This window comes from Urocitellus parryii, chromosome 6, assembly GCF_045843805.1.
Source record: "Urocitellus parryii isolate mUroPar1 chromosome 6, mUroPar1.hap1, whole genome shotgun sequence".
NCBI lineage: Eukaryota > Metazoa > Chordata > Mammalia > Rodentia > Sciuridae > Urocitellus > Urocitellus parryii.
The window spans coordinates 57,405,246-57,419,623 of record NC_135536.1 but is presented as its reverse complement, the minus strand read 5'-3'; positions in this window follow the sequence as shown (position 1 = coordinate 57,419,623).

The window sequence follows — 14,378 nt, the reverse complement described above, 5'->3', positions numbered from 1 at the left end:
CTTTTCTTTTGGTTAGGTAGATACTAATAAAATCCTACAGGATTTAAACACCAACAGTGCTTTTTTTTATGATTTTGACTGATTGTCTTGAAAAGAGTGAAATTTAAAAATTAATGTGGTTTTATTTCCTAAAGGAATGAAAATATTATTTCTATTCCTTATTCAATTTTATATATGCTATAAATTAATCATTTAGTAGCTGTCTGATTTAGTCACCTTTTTTTTTCCACTGTGAAAGACCTGATGAGAACACTTTTAGAGGAGGAAAAGTTTTTATTTGGGGCTCAGGGTTTCAGAGGTCTCTGACTATATATAGATGGCTGACTCCATTCCATAGGGCCTGAGGTAAGAAAGAACATCATGGTGGATGTGTGTGGCAGAGGAAAGCATCTGAGAATGTAGTACCAGGAAACAGAGAGACACTATAGATCAGGAACAAAATATGTATCCCAAAGGCATTCCTCCAATGACTCACCACCTCCAGCCATACCCACCTGCCTACAGCTATCAGAGGATTAATACACTGATTAAGTTAAACTTCTCCACTTTTAATCTTTCTTGCATTGTCTCACACTTGATGTTTGGGAGGAGACCTAATATCATAACAAGGCCATATAGGATGGTAGATTTTAGTGATAAAAGAAACTGTATATAACCCTGATAGATCATTAAGAAAGAGAGAGAAACTCCTCACACCACATGTAATTATGTCACTTTAAAATTTTGAAGCATTTATTAAACTAACACATATTCTCACCAGAAATACAAAATAGTACATATGTGTGTAGATAGATATAGATATATACATGATATATATGTATATATATCCATGATATAGATAGATAGATAGATAGATAGATAGATAGATAGATAGAGATATTTGTCTTATAGATCAGTAATGGGTCCTAGTTCCCCTGTTGCGGAAGATTAAACACCTCAGAAACGCAGTGGCAAGCATAGAAACCAAGTTTTATTTAAGAGACAGAGGTAGCAAACTTCTCTGGAGAGGAGGTGCCTACGGAAGTGAATGTGTCTTGTTCTTTAGGGACCTCAGAATCCCCTATCTTCTCTTTCTTCTTTGTTTATGTGCCTAAGGGCAGGAAGGAGTGCAATATTGCTTGTGGCTGAGAAGAGCAATCCCCAGAGGTGTTAGCAACCTATGGGGCTGGGAAATGTGCTTCCAAGGTTAGCTGTTAACAACTGAGTGACAACCAGCCATTATCCTCTCTCTAGCCCCATCATTCATTATCTACATACATACATACATTATCTATCAGGCCTTCTGTCCCTTGCCTCAGTTTGTTCAGGAATGTGAAACTTCCTGTCCTCTCAAGCCAGGCAAGGCTGCAGGCAGATTGCTCTTTGGCAAAGAAAGCTTGTGGGGAATCAGAACAGGGAGCTCATTATCTTCATCTATTTGTTCCCTTACAATATCCTGAATCCCAACCTCAAAACATAGAGTTTATTCTACTTTTTCCCCCTTTCAATACTTGCAAGTTTTTTTCCCGGACAATGAGGAATAAGTTCTCCATTAATATTAAATTAACTTATTTCTATGTTTGACATTTCCTTCTATGAAACCCATCTCTTATCTCTGTCTCCACATTTCCCACTGCAAGAATTCCTTCATTTCTGTTGGAAACCAGTACACTACTCTCTAAGGAGCCCTACATCACACTGCTTGGCTCTGATAAACTATGCTGGGCTATCTGCTGGGAGAAGGCTCCAACACTCCAGGAAGTATCACTTCTGTACAGTAGTGTGCTCTTCACACTGTTCTGCCTTTGGTCCCACATCCCTGGCCCATGATTATCCTTATCCCATTTATTCAGTAACATCCTAGACTCACTGTGGCTCTTCTCACCATCCCCTAGCCCAGACTAGTTTGGATTCCTCCATTGTGTTACTTCACCTGATAGCTTTAGCACGTAATTATTCAATTAAGGAAAATAAGGGAGAGGGAGAGAAAGAGCTCAAAGCCTATTTTTGGAGTTCTTGATATGGTCTTCCATACATATATATTGATGCATGAGGTGAACATAATAACAACCATAAAATCAATTATTTTATTTTAATTTTTCTAGTAGGCTCTAAGAAAGTGAAAACTTTAAAACACAGAATTATGTGTACATGTATTTTATATCTATAGGTGATAAATAGATTGATATAGATTAATATATTTTCATTATAAATAATATGTAGCAAATATGTCATCATTTTACATATAATAAAATAATGTTATAAATAATGATTATTAAATATAAAAAAAACAGAATGAATTTTATGCTGTCAATATTTTTGGGACTATTAGAAAACACTTTTAGTTGATTCTTCTGTCATGGGCTGTGTAAGGGGTTGACGGGACTTGAGGACTGATCAAAGAATAAAATTACTGCAAAGTGGCAGTAACATCACACACACACACACACACACACACACACACACACACACAAGGTTTTCTGGTGGTGGCCTGATGGGTTTTTAGGTGAGGAAATCACAGCATGAGTCTCTCCAGGGGAAAGGATATAGTAAAATGATTGATTCTCAGAAGAGAAGGGCTGGGAAGCTCTTGGGAGGGGGAGATGAAACAGGAGGCTTCAAGGTGATGTCACTCAGGAGTATCAGGATAAAGGGATCTCTGGATCAGAGAGTCCTGAAGGGCAGTAGCAGCTTGTACTAGAACCACAGGCTCTATCTTATCAATGGCCAGCAGATGCTACTAGAGGTTACATTGGGTGTGTGCTACAGGAACACTTTAAATAGCTTTCAAACAATCTGCTTGTTCCAGCTATTTTTAAAATAGTTGGATGTATAAAAATGTAAGTCTGGAACCAGTGGGAACTTGAGCTAACAGGTCTTAGCCTGCAATGAAGAAATAAACACCTTAGGGCAAATTCAATGTGGTCAATTTTGGTTTACTTAAATAACAGGTTGTAAGACTTCCAAGAGGCAGCGTGTATTAATCAGGGTTCTCTGGAGAAAGAGAAGCAGCGTGCACGTACACACACACACACACACACACACACACACACACACACACACACTATCTATCCCCTGAAGTTGGGAGCTTGCAGAACCTACTGCAAATACCCAAATCCTAGATACTCAATTTATATATATATATGTATAAAAATGGTGTGGTGTTTGCACATAAGCTACAAAATCTGCTCATCTACTTTAAATCAGATCTAGATTCCTTAAAATACCTAATACAATATAAACACTATGTAAGTAGTTGTTACACTGTATGGTTTGAGGAATAATGACAAGAAAAAGGACTGCATATAAGTTCAGTACAAAGGCGGTTTCTTTTTTTCCCTGAACATTTTTGATTAGTGGTTGCTGGAATCTGTGGAAGTGGAACTCATGGATTCAGAGGGTCAATTCTCTGTATGCGAGTGTATGTGTGTGTGCACGTACATTCTTTTCTGTAATGCATGCACAACAATATTGTAAGGAATTTAAAATTACTTTTTCTTACAAAAACAACTAAACTTATGGGCATGTCATTGAGAAATGTACAAAGATATATGATAGAGATTGTGCCTGATGAAAAAAATACAAAACAAGAAAACAGTAATTTTTTTAAATTTTTAATAAAATTGTCTTTTATTTTTTAAAAAATATGAAAAGTTAAGTTAGCAATATGTTGCTTAATGAAAATTAGAGGGAAGGCTAGTGGAATTTCTTTTACTGCTGAACTATTATGTTTACTACCAGTTAAATCCAGTTACATTTTATTATATTTCTCAGGAGATATTGGGATGCATGATGCATAATGCATTGGATGCCACATTTTTATGCAATTTTATGTTTCAGTTGCAGTGATAATTATGCTAAAAATTGCAGCAAGAGTTCATGATACAACTGTAGTTCAAAACATATTTCACTTGCTTACAAAGCTATTTCATTAAAAATAGGTAATGCAAGAAGGATTTTCTTTTACTTTTTTACAGTGCTGGGGATCAAACCCAGGGTTTCACAGATGGTAGGCAAGGCTATACCACTGAACTGTATCCCTGGCCACTGAACTCTACCTTAAATGAAAACACATAACAGCTGAAACCTTGCCTAAAACAGCTTATCTCCCTTCTCCCAAATAATTTTATTTTCATCATTTTATGTTACCTCTTGACATCCATACTAATTTAAAATAAACCAGTTTTAAACAATTGTAGCTTTGTTTTGCCGCTTTTGCATTCCCATTTCTCAACCTTTCTCATCTTGCTGATGCAAACTAACTCTAAAAAATGCAGAAATCAGGACACAGGATCCCTTGCTCATGAATCTGTTTACCCCATGCCTGGAGAATCAATACACAGTTCTTAAACATAACATTTAAGGCTTCTTGTTGTTTGGATTCAGCATGTCTATCTGATTTTTTCCTTCTTCTTATATTCCCTCTATGTTGGCACACTGGATTACTAGTAATTCCTAAGTCACCAAGGTACCAGCAGAACCCTGGATGATCCTTGAGATGATGGTGTGCTGCCATTTTGTTCAGTTTAAGTTCATGGGAAACAACTTAGAGTTGTAGCCCACGTCTAGTTTATTTCTCTCAAAGCATCTGTGTGTCTCCCTTTCATTTGAATCAGACCCTGGTTTTATGAGTCCATGAAACTCAAAGAAATCATAGCAGCCTTGATAATGGTCCCTCTCACTTGGAAAAAAAGAAAAGATACAATGCATTCTTCCACATGGGATGGAGAAGGGGGCTGTTTGTGATGCACAGGAACCAGGCAGCTCTCCCTAATTATTCTTTTCACAAGTCTTTGTTATATTTTATTGAATCTGAGAAGACAGTAATTGGAAGATTGTCTAATAATTTATATTCCATTAAGGAAGACAATATATTGGCAAAACATACCTGATTTTAATATATACCTTGATTTCAGAAATGTCAAAACCCCACTTACTCTTTCTCTTAGTGACATGAGGTGAGAAGTGGAACCCAATTCTTTCTGCAGAAACTCACTTCCATAACTTTCCTCCAAACCTTGACCATTTCATGCCCTGGATGGAGTTAAAGACTTAAAAGTTGTGTAATGGTCTTTTCTAGTCACCTATTTTTGCTTGAGCCAAATTCTAACATGATGCTACAATTATCTTTTTGCATAGCAGTTTCTCCCCTCGTTTTGTAAGAGTCAGATAAAACATTATTATTTTTTTTGGTAAAAGTTTCTCTGATTCTTATCCTCCTGAATTCTTCTTGCTGCCTAGAAGAGTAAACCACATTTAAATTTAAAATTTCACTGTATTTTGTTAATATTTATTACAAACACTTTACTACTAACTGTGAATATGTTCATGTCTGCCAGTCTGTTATGTATTATATTCATAAACTACTGACTGGAAAACAGACACTGTATCTGTTGAAGGATTGAATGCATCAAATGTTAAAAAATAGGAAGCCTTCTTGTTATGTCAGTCAAGACCCAAAAAGGTTGCAGTATTTTTTCGTGCTGCCTACACAATTAGTGTATAGTCTTTAAGTGTATGAATTTACAAAGTTAATTTTAATTGATCTAGAAACAACCAGGTTTTTGACTAAAGACATAGCAAATTCAACTCTAAGGACTGATTTTTTAAATCCTAAAAATGCATTAATATACACAGCAAAGTGGAACTGCCATTCGAACAAAAAAATCCACACAACATTGCTAGACCACTTTTTCACTTTTAAGGATGTTGACAAAGGAAACAAGATTATGACAAGAAGTTGTTTACCAAGCACAGCATCATTATGCATCCCTTCTAATTTGGAGTCATCTTCTATCATGGATATAGCTAGAGAAGTATTAGTGTCTCTAACTAATCAGCTATTTCTTATTCATATTATGTTTTACTCAGCTGTTTCATTACTGCGGCCAAAAGACCTGAGAAGAACTATTTTAGAAGAGAAGTTTATTTAGCAGCACACAGTTTCAGAGGTCTCAGTGCATAGATGGCTGACTGATTCCATTCTTCAGGGCCTGGGAAGCGGCAGAACTTCATGACAAAAGAGTGTGGTGGAGGAAAGCAGCTGGGTACATGGTGTAAGGAAGCAAAGAGAGACTCCACTCCCCAGGGATAAAATATATACCTCAAAGTCACGCCTCTGATGACCCACCTCCTCCAGCAGCATCCTACCTCCCTTCAGTTACCACTTAGTTAATCCCTACCAGGGAATTAATCCACTGATTGGGTTAAGGCTCTCAAAACCTCTAAACCTTTCAGCTCTCAACTGCTTATATTGTTTCACACATGAGCTTTTGGGAAATACCTTATATTTATACCACAACATATTACTAGTTCTAGTTCTTTATAAAATTTAAAATTATCAAATTTATGTTGCTAACTACTTTGTTGCTCACAGTGTTCTCAAGAACCCCCTCCCCCAATTGGATAGAGATGACAAAACATTCTCATTAAGAATCCATTTAAAGACTGTTACTTAGAATGTGATAATGCTGGAAGCATGGTCATTATATCTTTATGTGTCACTTTTTATAGTATCTAGTTTCAGAAAAATATTCTATCTTGATATTGTTTCATTCTAACTCAGAGGTTTCACAATAATTGCCTGCAATGCACAGCCATTTAAAATTCTGCTCTATAAAGAAGAAGGGTGGCGGGGGGGGCTTTATACTGTTAAGACAGGGTTGCAGTATAATTGAGTATTATGGGGTAAAATGACTAAGTACATATTTAGAATAAGTGATAGTATATATTTCTTTCTTAGGAAATTTATAGGACCATAGAATAATTTCTCCTGGGAATTTCTGTGGAAAAATTGAGTATATTTACAGTATTGATTTTATTTCAACCTAAGCAAGTGACTCACTGAATTCTATATTAAGAGAGAAGTAATCCAAGAAAAAGCTGTGATAAATCTAAAATTTGATTGCATCTATAAGAGTAAAATGATTCACTAGAAAATAAAGTAGACTGTGATAAAAATTCTTGATCCTACTTAGTTATATATATATTCTATGGTTTCTTCAATAACCAACCAGATAATTATTCCTAAACTAAAGTAGTTTTGTATTTTATTTCTTATGAATTTCTTTATTCTCACTTCAAAAATTGAATTTCTAGTAAATGATAAGAAAATTTTGCCAATATATATTTTTTTAGATTTTTCAGTTGAATAATGTTGTCATTTATTTTTGATATATTACCACCTAGGCCAAATCATCAAATTAAGTTATGATAGCTTCATCTAAAGACAATTACATCCCAACCTCTTCTTTGCTTGATTAAAAAAAAGAAATTTTATTTTATTTTATATTGTGTACCTATACGTTTTAGCTATGCATTTCTTGTGAAAACTAGTGTGAAGATGAAATTGGTCTACTGCTGAGGTTTTAGAGAGGAACGCTGTTTTATGTATGTTCTAAGTCACAACTAACCATATGCTTCTGGATAGAAAACTCCTGTGGTCACAGCTGGAGCTCATCCATTGGGTGGCAGTTCCCCAAATGGAAAGTGGAATATTTTTTTATTTCCTCTGCATGAAATCTCTCTATAATTTTCACATGAGAGATTTTTTTTTCCTTAACTGACACTTAGTAAATAGAGTTTTTAAAAAGCAAGTTTCTACTATTGTGCTTTAAATAAAATTTCAGGAGAAAAGATAATCATTGAAAAACAGTGGACTATGTAGGAATGAATTGCCATAACTTATCATCAATTCCTTTTCTTTCCCCAATGTTTTGATTGTAAACTAACTCTGTTTTCTTATTACTTGGTGAAAAAGTAATTTCTTCCAAAAATGTGGTTGTTTTCCAAAAATATATTGGGTTTTTTTTTTGAGAGATAAAAGGAATAAAAGATGAAAGAGTGTCACTAATCTTGTTAATAAGATATGTGTAGGGGTGTCTGTGTATAAAAATATATTCCACCATTGAGTTTGGTTCTTCTTATTGTAATAGAAGGATTTTTAAATCATTTTCTCTCTTTTTTTTTTTGCATGGAAATGAAGGGAGACCCTCATTGCTATACAAAATTACATATAAGAGGTTGTGAGGGGAATGGGAAAATAAACAAGGAGAGAAATGAATTACAGTAGATGGGGTAGAGAGAGAAGATGTGAGGGAAGGGGAGAGGGGATAGTAGGGGATAGGAAAGGTAGCAGAATACAACAATTACTAATAGGGCATTATGTAAAATTGTGGATGTGTAACCGACGTGATTCTGCAATCTGCATTTGGGGTAAAATTGGTAGTTCATAACCCACTTCAATCTAATGTATGTAATATGATATGTCAAGAGCTTTGTAATGTTGTGAACAACCAATAAAAAAAAATTAAATCATTTTCTCTTCCTGTTTATAGAGTCACTATTTGTAGAAAACAATGCTTATTATTCATTTTATATGATTATATATGTAGTCTTTCAAAAATATTAAATTTGCCTGAAGATCATGAACTGATCTCTTTTAATAAAATATGCTACTGATGTTATACATTCATGAAATGTTACACCCTGTAAAATAGGAATATCCTATCTACGTTTTATATATCTAAACATATGTCTCTGTTCTATAGTAAACGATATAGTTGTCAGATATGTGACACAGTGAAATAATTATGAGGTACCTTTCAGAAGTTTTCAGAGACCACAGTGTAGTTCAGTTTTACATTTTTGTTCTCTTGCTTTTTGTACCTAATGTTCTTACAAGAGGTAGAAAACTCTCAATTATAGACAAATTATATAAGAAAGTGTTTCTTTTAAGCAACAGGATTCCTTAAATTTCTGTCATGTTAGATATATTTTCTAGATATTAAAGCAAAGCATACACCTTAAAGTTCAAAATTGGCATTTAAAATTATTGTCAAGGGCTGGGGATGTGGCTCAAGTGGTAGCGTGCTGGCCTGGCATGCGCAAGGCACTGGGTTCGATCCTCAGCACCACACAAAAATTAATAAAGATATTGTGTTCACCTAAAACAAAAAAATAAATAAATATTAAAAAAATTATTGTCAATGTTTATAAGATCTTACAATAAATTAAAGAACATAAAAAGTTATTTAAGACATTTGATGGTCATAGATAAGAAATGATGCTACTTGAGTTCAATAGTTTTAAACATAAATATATGTTCACTCAAAGATCTTGAATTTATTGATATAGAAAACAGATAAGTTCATGTCTCAAGTTTAGAAATAAAAAACTCAGGATGGCTTCATAAAGACTAGCAATATTACATTGATCTAAAAGGTGTATAACTATTTCCTAATATTTTAGTGCTTGGATAAATTTCAATATAAAATAAATGTTACTCTCTGATCTGGTGCTCACTATCTTCCTGAGAAGTAATACTTTTGATAGACAACAGAATTTTTGTTGTGCATATTAATTCTATAGAATTTTGTGTTTCTTTGTGGCATATTGACGCACATTATAACATAATCTCATCAATTTCAGACTCTAATATTCCCCTTACTCTCCTCTCCTCACTGTCTTCTTCTTATATTCTGTTGGTATCCCATCTGCTTTCATGATATTTTTCCCCAATATATTTTACATATGAGAGAAAATATAAGATATTTCTCTTTCTGAGTCTAGCTCACATCAGTTAACATGATGTTCTTTAGATCCATCCATTTTCCTGAAAATTAGATAATTTTATTCTTCTTTATGGTTGAATAAAACTCCATTGTGTATATACACACCAAATTTTCTTTATTTATTCATCTATTGAAAGATACCTATGCTGTATCCATAATCTGATTGCTATGAATTGTGCTACAATAAAAATGGGTATGCATATATCTTTAAAGTACGTTGACTTTAATTCTCTTGGATAAATACCAAGCAGTGGTATAACTGGATCATATGGTAGTTCAATTTTTATCCTTTTGAGGAAACACCATCCTGATTTCTGCAGTGGCTATCCTGATTTACATGCCCATCAATTTTTGTATGCATATCAAGTATACTTGTAAACTTTTGTATCCCCCCACATCCTCACAGCAATTATTATTTATATTCTTGATGCTTGTCATACTGACTAACTCATTAGGCAGTCCATTCATGGCAGGGATTCACTACAGTGAAAGCATGCAAAGCAGCAAATAGAAAAGGTATACCAGGTGAAATCTAGAAGAAACAGAAACAAAAGATCCTCTCCCAGTGGAAGTCTTGTAGAAAGAGCTCATTTTTTCCATTAGCTAGTAGTGAACATATGTGAAGTGTGGTTTCTAAGGGAAATTCTCCTGAGTCTGGGAGTCCAGGGATTTTATCAGGGCTTGGTCATATGGTTGACAACAATCACTGAAATTCCAGTGCTTCTGAAGGAAAACAAATGTTCAGCAAAATCACAGTTGTTTTTTTTTTTTTTAACAAAATAGACATGCATAGTGAGCTGCTTTTATTATTTAGCAAAGTTTTATATCATTGTAGGAAATTACTTAGCATCCAACTTTTCAGATACCAACAAAGGGCCAATCTGGCAAGTAGCCTTTCTGAGGATGTCTCAGGTCTTCTATGTTCATTGATTTTTTTTTTTCCCCACTAGATACAAAAGAAAAAAGCAAATGACAACACTTGTATCAAAGTTTATAAGGAATATTGTTAGGATTTTCTTTTCATGGAAGGAATTGAAGGACAGATACTATGTTTATATAGTAGGTGTGTTAGATAGAACTTAAATAGTAAGTGTGTTAGATAGAACTTAAATAGTAAGTTGTCTTCCATTTTTCCCATCTCTGCTATTTGTCTCAGGGACATCTCTGAACTGCACCAATTAGGTCTCCTACCCTCTGGCTTCTACTTGAATTCAAGAATTGGGAGGCAAACCAAAAGACTGAATGGCAGTAAGTAGAATGAGCTCATATTTCTACTGAATTGAGTCCACAGAACATCTGTCAGGGGCACACCTAATGTGAAAATCAACAGTGGCTCCAAGACAGTCCTTCAGAAGATTCTGGAAACCTTCTTTGAGAAACAACATTGATAGCCTCCTTCTGTGAGAAATAGAAAGTCCGGTAGTCCATTTTAAGAATATAGTATTTAGCTTCATTGGGATGTAACATCCCACTGTGGCTGTGGCCATTTCGAGCTCTCCAAATTGTGTCCAATTGTAGCCATTTTAACTACAACCCCTTTCCTTTTGCCCTCCCGGATTTTAAAGTTAGCCAATTGTGTAGACTGTAAATCTGAGCTGCTCCTATCAGAGCAAAGAGGCAGTGTTGCCTTAGGGGTAAAAACAGGCTGATTCTTGCCCAAGTGTGTTTGCATGCCAGACTTTGTTCAGTAGCACAACCTTCTGCAGAAATAAACTTTGCCTTGCCGGGCTGTTTCTAAGCATATGTTTGATTCCTTGTGGCCCTTGGGAACTTCTGAGACTTCTGAGGGGTAATGACGTGTTTATAAATCATGCCACAGAATGAGATCATTAATATTCATATTATCACTGCTTGTTCATGGGATGCCATAGGATGTTGAGTAGATGGAGGACAAAAAAATTAAGAGGTCAAGTAGTTGTGGCAGTTAGTCATGATGGTGACACAAATAACTATATCAATATCATGGTTCCCTTTGATGACCTGAGAATGTACAGAAAAAGAAGAAATTAAAGGCTGTGAATATCCAACTCAGAAAACAAATGGAATATCAGTAAACTTTGAAGGTACCTTAAAGAAGTACCTCATCTTCTATTGTACTAGGGCATATGTAGTGACAATCACACCTTTGTCTTGGTTGTAAGAGTTGCAGAGTGGCAGACTTATTTAAAGGCTCAACCATTCCTGGACAAGAAAGGAATGAAGTCTGAAGATACATTTTGATGGGGACATCTCAGGAAACAAAAAAGAGGTTGAAAATTTTACACTCAATTTCCCTGCAAGCTTTCCTGCCAGAAGAAGCAGCTGATATCCTCATCCATCATTTTAAGAACACCAACCTTTCCTGTGTATGCTTTTAAATAAAAGCGACTATGTCATTTGCCACACATGGAGACTTACACTAGCCACAGGATATGGCCTTTGGTCTTCTAAAAGAGTTATAGAACCTTGCCAATCTATGTATGCAGAAACTTTGGAAACAGACATGGGATGGATTCTAAGTGTGTTGGACCAAGAGTGGTGGGTTATAGAACCATTCAGGCTGAAGTTATCTACTCTACTGTAGTTAGTTGCTATTTGAATTTTCACAGGTTGGCTTGAGTACCTAGGAGTAACATTAATAATCTGATAGACCGACTATTTGAAGCCTGAAACAATTTGTGGCCTACAGTCAGTGTTCATGAAGATATGGAACTCCTCTGGCATTCTCTCGAACACTGCCTTTTGAAGACTAATGGGCACTGGAATTAATGGAAGATATTTTTTCAGATGCAGTTCTTACACAGTAGGCCTCAGGTAAGGACTGAAATTCTGCATTTCTAGCAGAATTCCCAGGTGATCCTCAGGTGCCAGTGTTGAGCTCACACCTTTAGTAAAAGATTTTAAACTGCATCTTAAGGACAAATAGAAATTAAAAATAAAAGTTTTAATTCTCCCTGTTACAAAATAAGAAAAGATATTCCCCTCTCATCCTTTCTCTTAGAGCATCTACTTTAGAACACTTACAAGTCATTTTTCCTCTCTTGGAAATGTATCTAAATCCTGTTGAAAACTATCCTCAGCTTTATGACCCAGGAACTCTTCCTCAATAAGCCTGGGACCTCTTTTTGAAATGTAAATATCAAAGGAAAGGGCAACTCTATCTCTCCATTTCTTTGAGAGGGAGAATCTAACTTGGGTGGGTATTTTGATTCAAGCTGCAAAACTACCTCCTGTCATAAAGATATGAGGAATTTATTTATTTTTTATTTTGTTAAAGTCAAATAGCTAGCACAGATGGCTACCCTACCTACCAAGGGAATTTAGGAAAGGCTGTGCCTGATGAGAGCTGTTATCAAGTCCTCCTACTGGAGGATTAGTTATTGTTTATCTTTACAGCATGAATCTAATGACTTGTATCTGCATAGGGTAGATTTCTGTTTTAGAAATCTCTTTGTGGACTGCCTACCATGTGCACCACATTCTGCTTATTCAATAATAAAACTATCTATTACCTTTGTGGAGAGGTTTTTTTTGGGGGGGAGGGTTCAGAGAAGATTTTGATTTTTAATCACATTTTACCAACACTCCCTACACCATAACCTGTGGACACTTGTTGCCTGGTTTATCTCATCATCAGTAGGTTTGACTTACATCTGTCATTTTTTTTTTCTCTAAGGCAGAATTAAAAATGTTCCTAGGTTAAAACAGCAGCATCAAATACTCCTGGTGCCAAAATGTCATATGCCTTCACTTTATCACACCCTTACAGGATTTCTTTTATTCTTCTGAGCTTCAGATTAGTGCTTCTTATATAGAAGCTGCTTTTGCCAGTGCTGAGCATGCATTCAATTTAGCAAAAATTTGCCTATTCAACATCATTGCACTTGACAGCAGAGCATTAGGAAGATGTGTCTAATCCAGGAAAACATGTACATTTTTAAAGAATCTGGACACAGGAGGGGTTCAGAATCAGATTATTTTAAATGAAAGGAATGCCAGTTTTAGATTCAGAGAGAGAGACATTATTCATTAGTACAGAGACTATTATGGGCAGGAAGGAATAGGTACGTAAATGACAGTTAATGAAGTAGCCAGTCCCAAGGTCAAGTAGAAAATCCATAGAAAAACAGAGGTGACAAGATATTATAAGTCCCAAGTTCTGGACAAAAGACTTTCTAAGTTTAAATACAGGTTCAACCATTTACTTTGTGACATTATTAGCATTACCTTATTAAATGCTCTAAAGCAGAATTACTCTTCAACATCTACCAAGATAAAATCTGCAATGACTAACACTAAAAAATAAAAATAAAAATATTCTGCATTTAAAGAAGTAGCAAAATAGAAATTCAAATTAGGAGAAAACTCAAAACTAAATTGAAATTAACCCTCAAACGATAAAGAATCAATAGTTGAGGAGAGTGAAATAGTCATTAAGTTGCATTATATGTTCAAGAAGCAGTTTGAACGTATCAGGAGAGATATGAAAAATATTAACAAGACTGGTGGAAAATAAAACAATAAACCTTCCCCAAATAAAACAAAGAAAGACTTAAAATTGATCAGAAGGTGATGTGGTTACTCAGATCCAGGGCTCAGCCTCCATGTTCATAGTATAGTCCTCTAGGCTTCAGCTTGAGATCTGTCATCTTCAACTACATCTATCCAGAGAGAGCTTGGGATACTAGGAAATGTCTAAGAAGGAGGAACATGGTACCATATTATGGGCTGTTCAGTCTGGAGGCCCTGAAAAATAAGATTCAAGACTCTCATTCACAGCCAGGGAGGAACTGAATGAGCTTGGATGCATATTCTGTAGCCCCAGGTCAGCCTAGTGAGGATGACAGT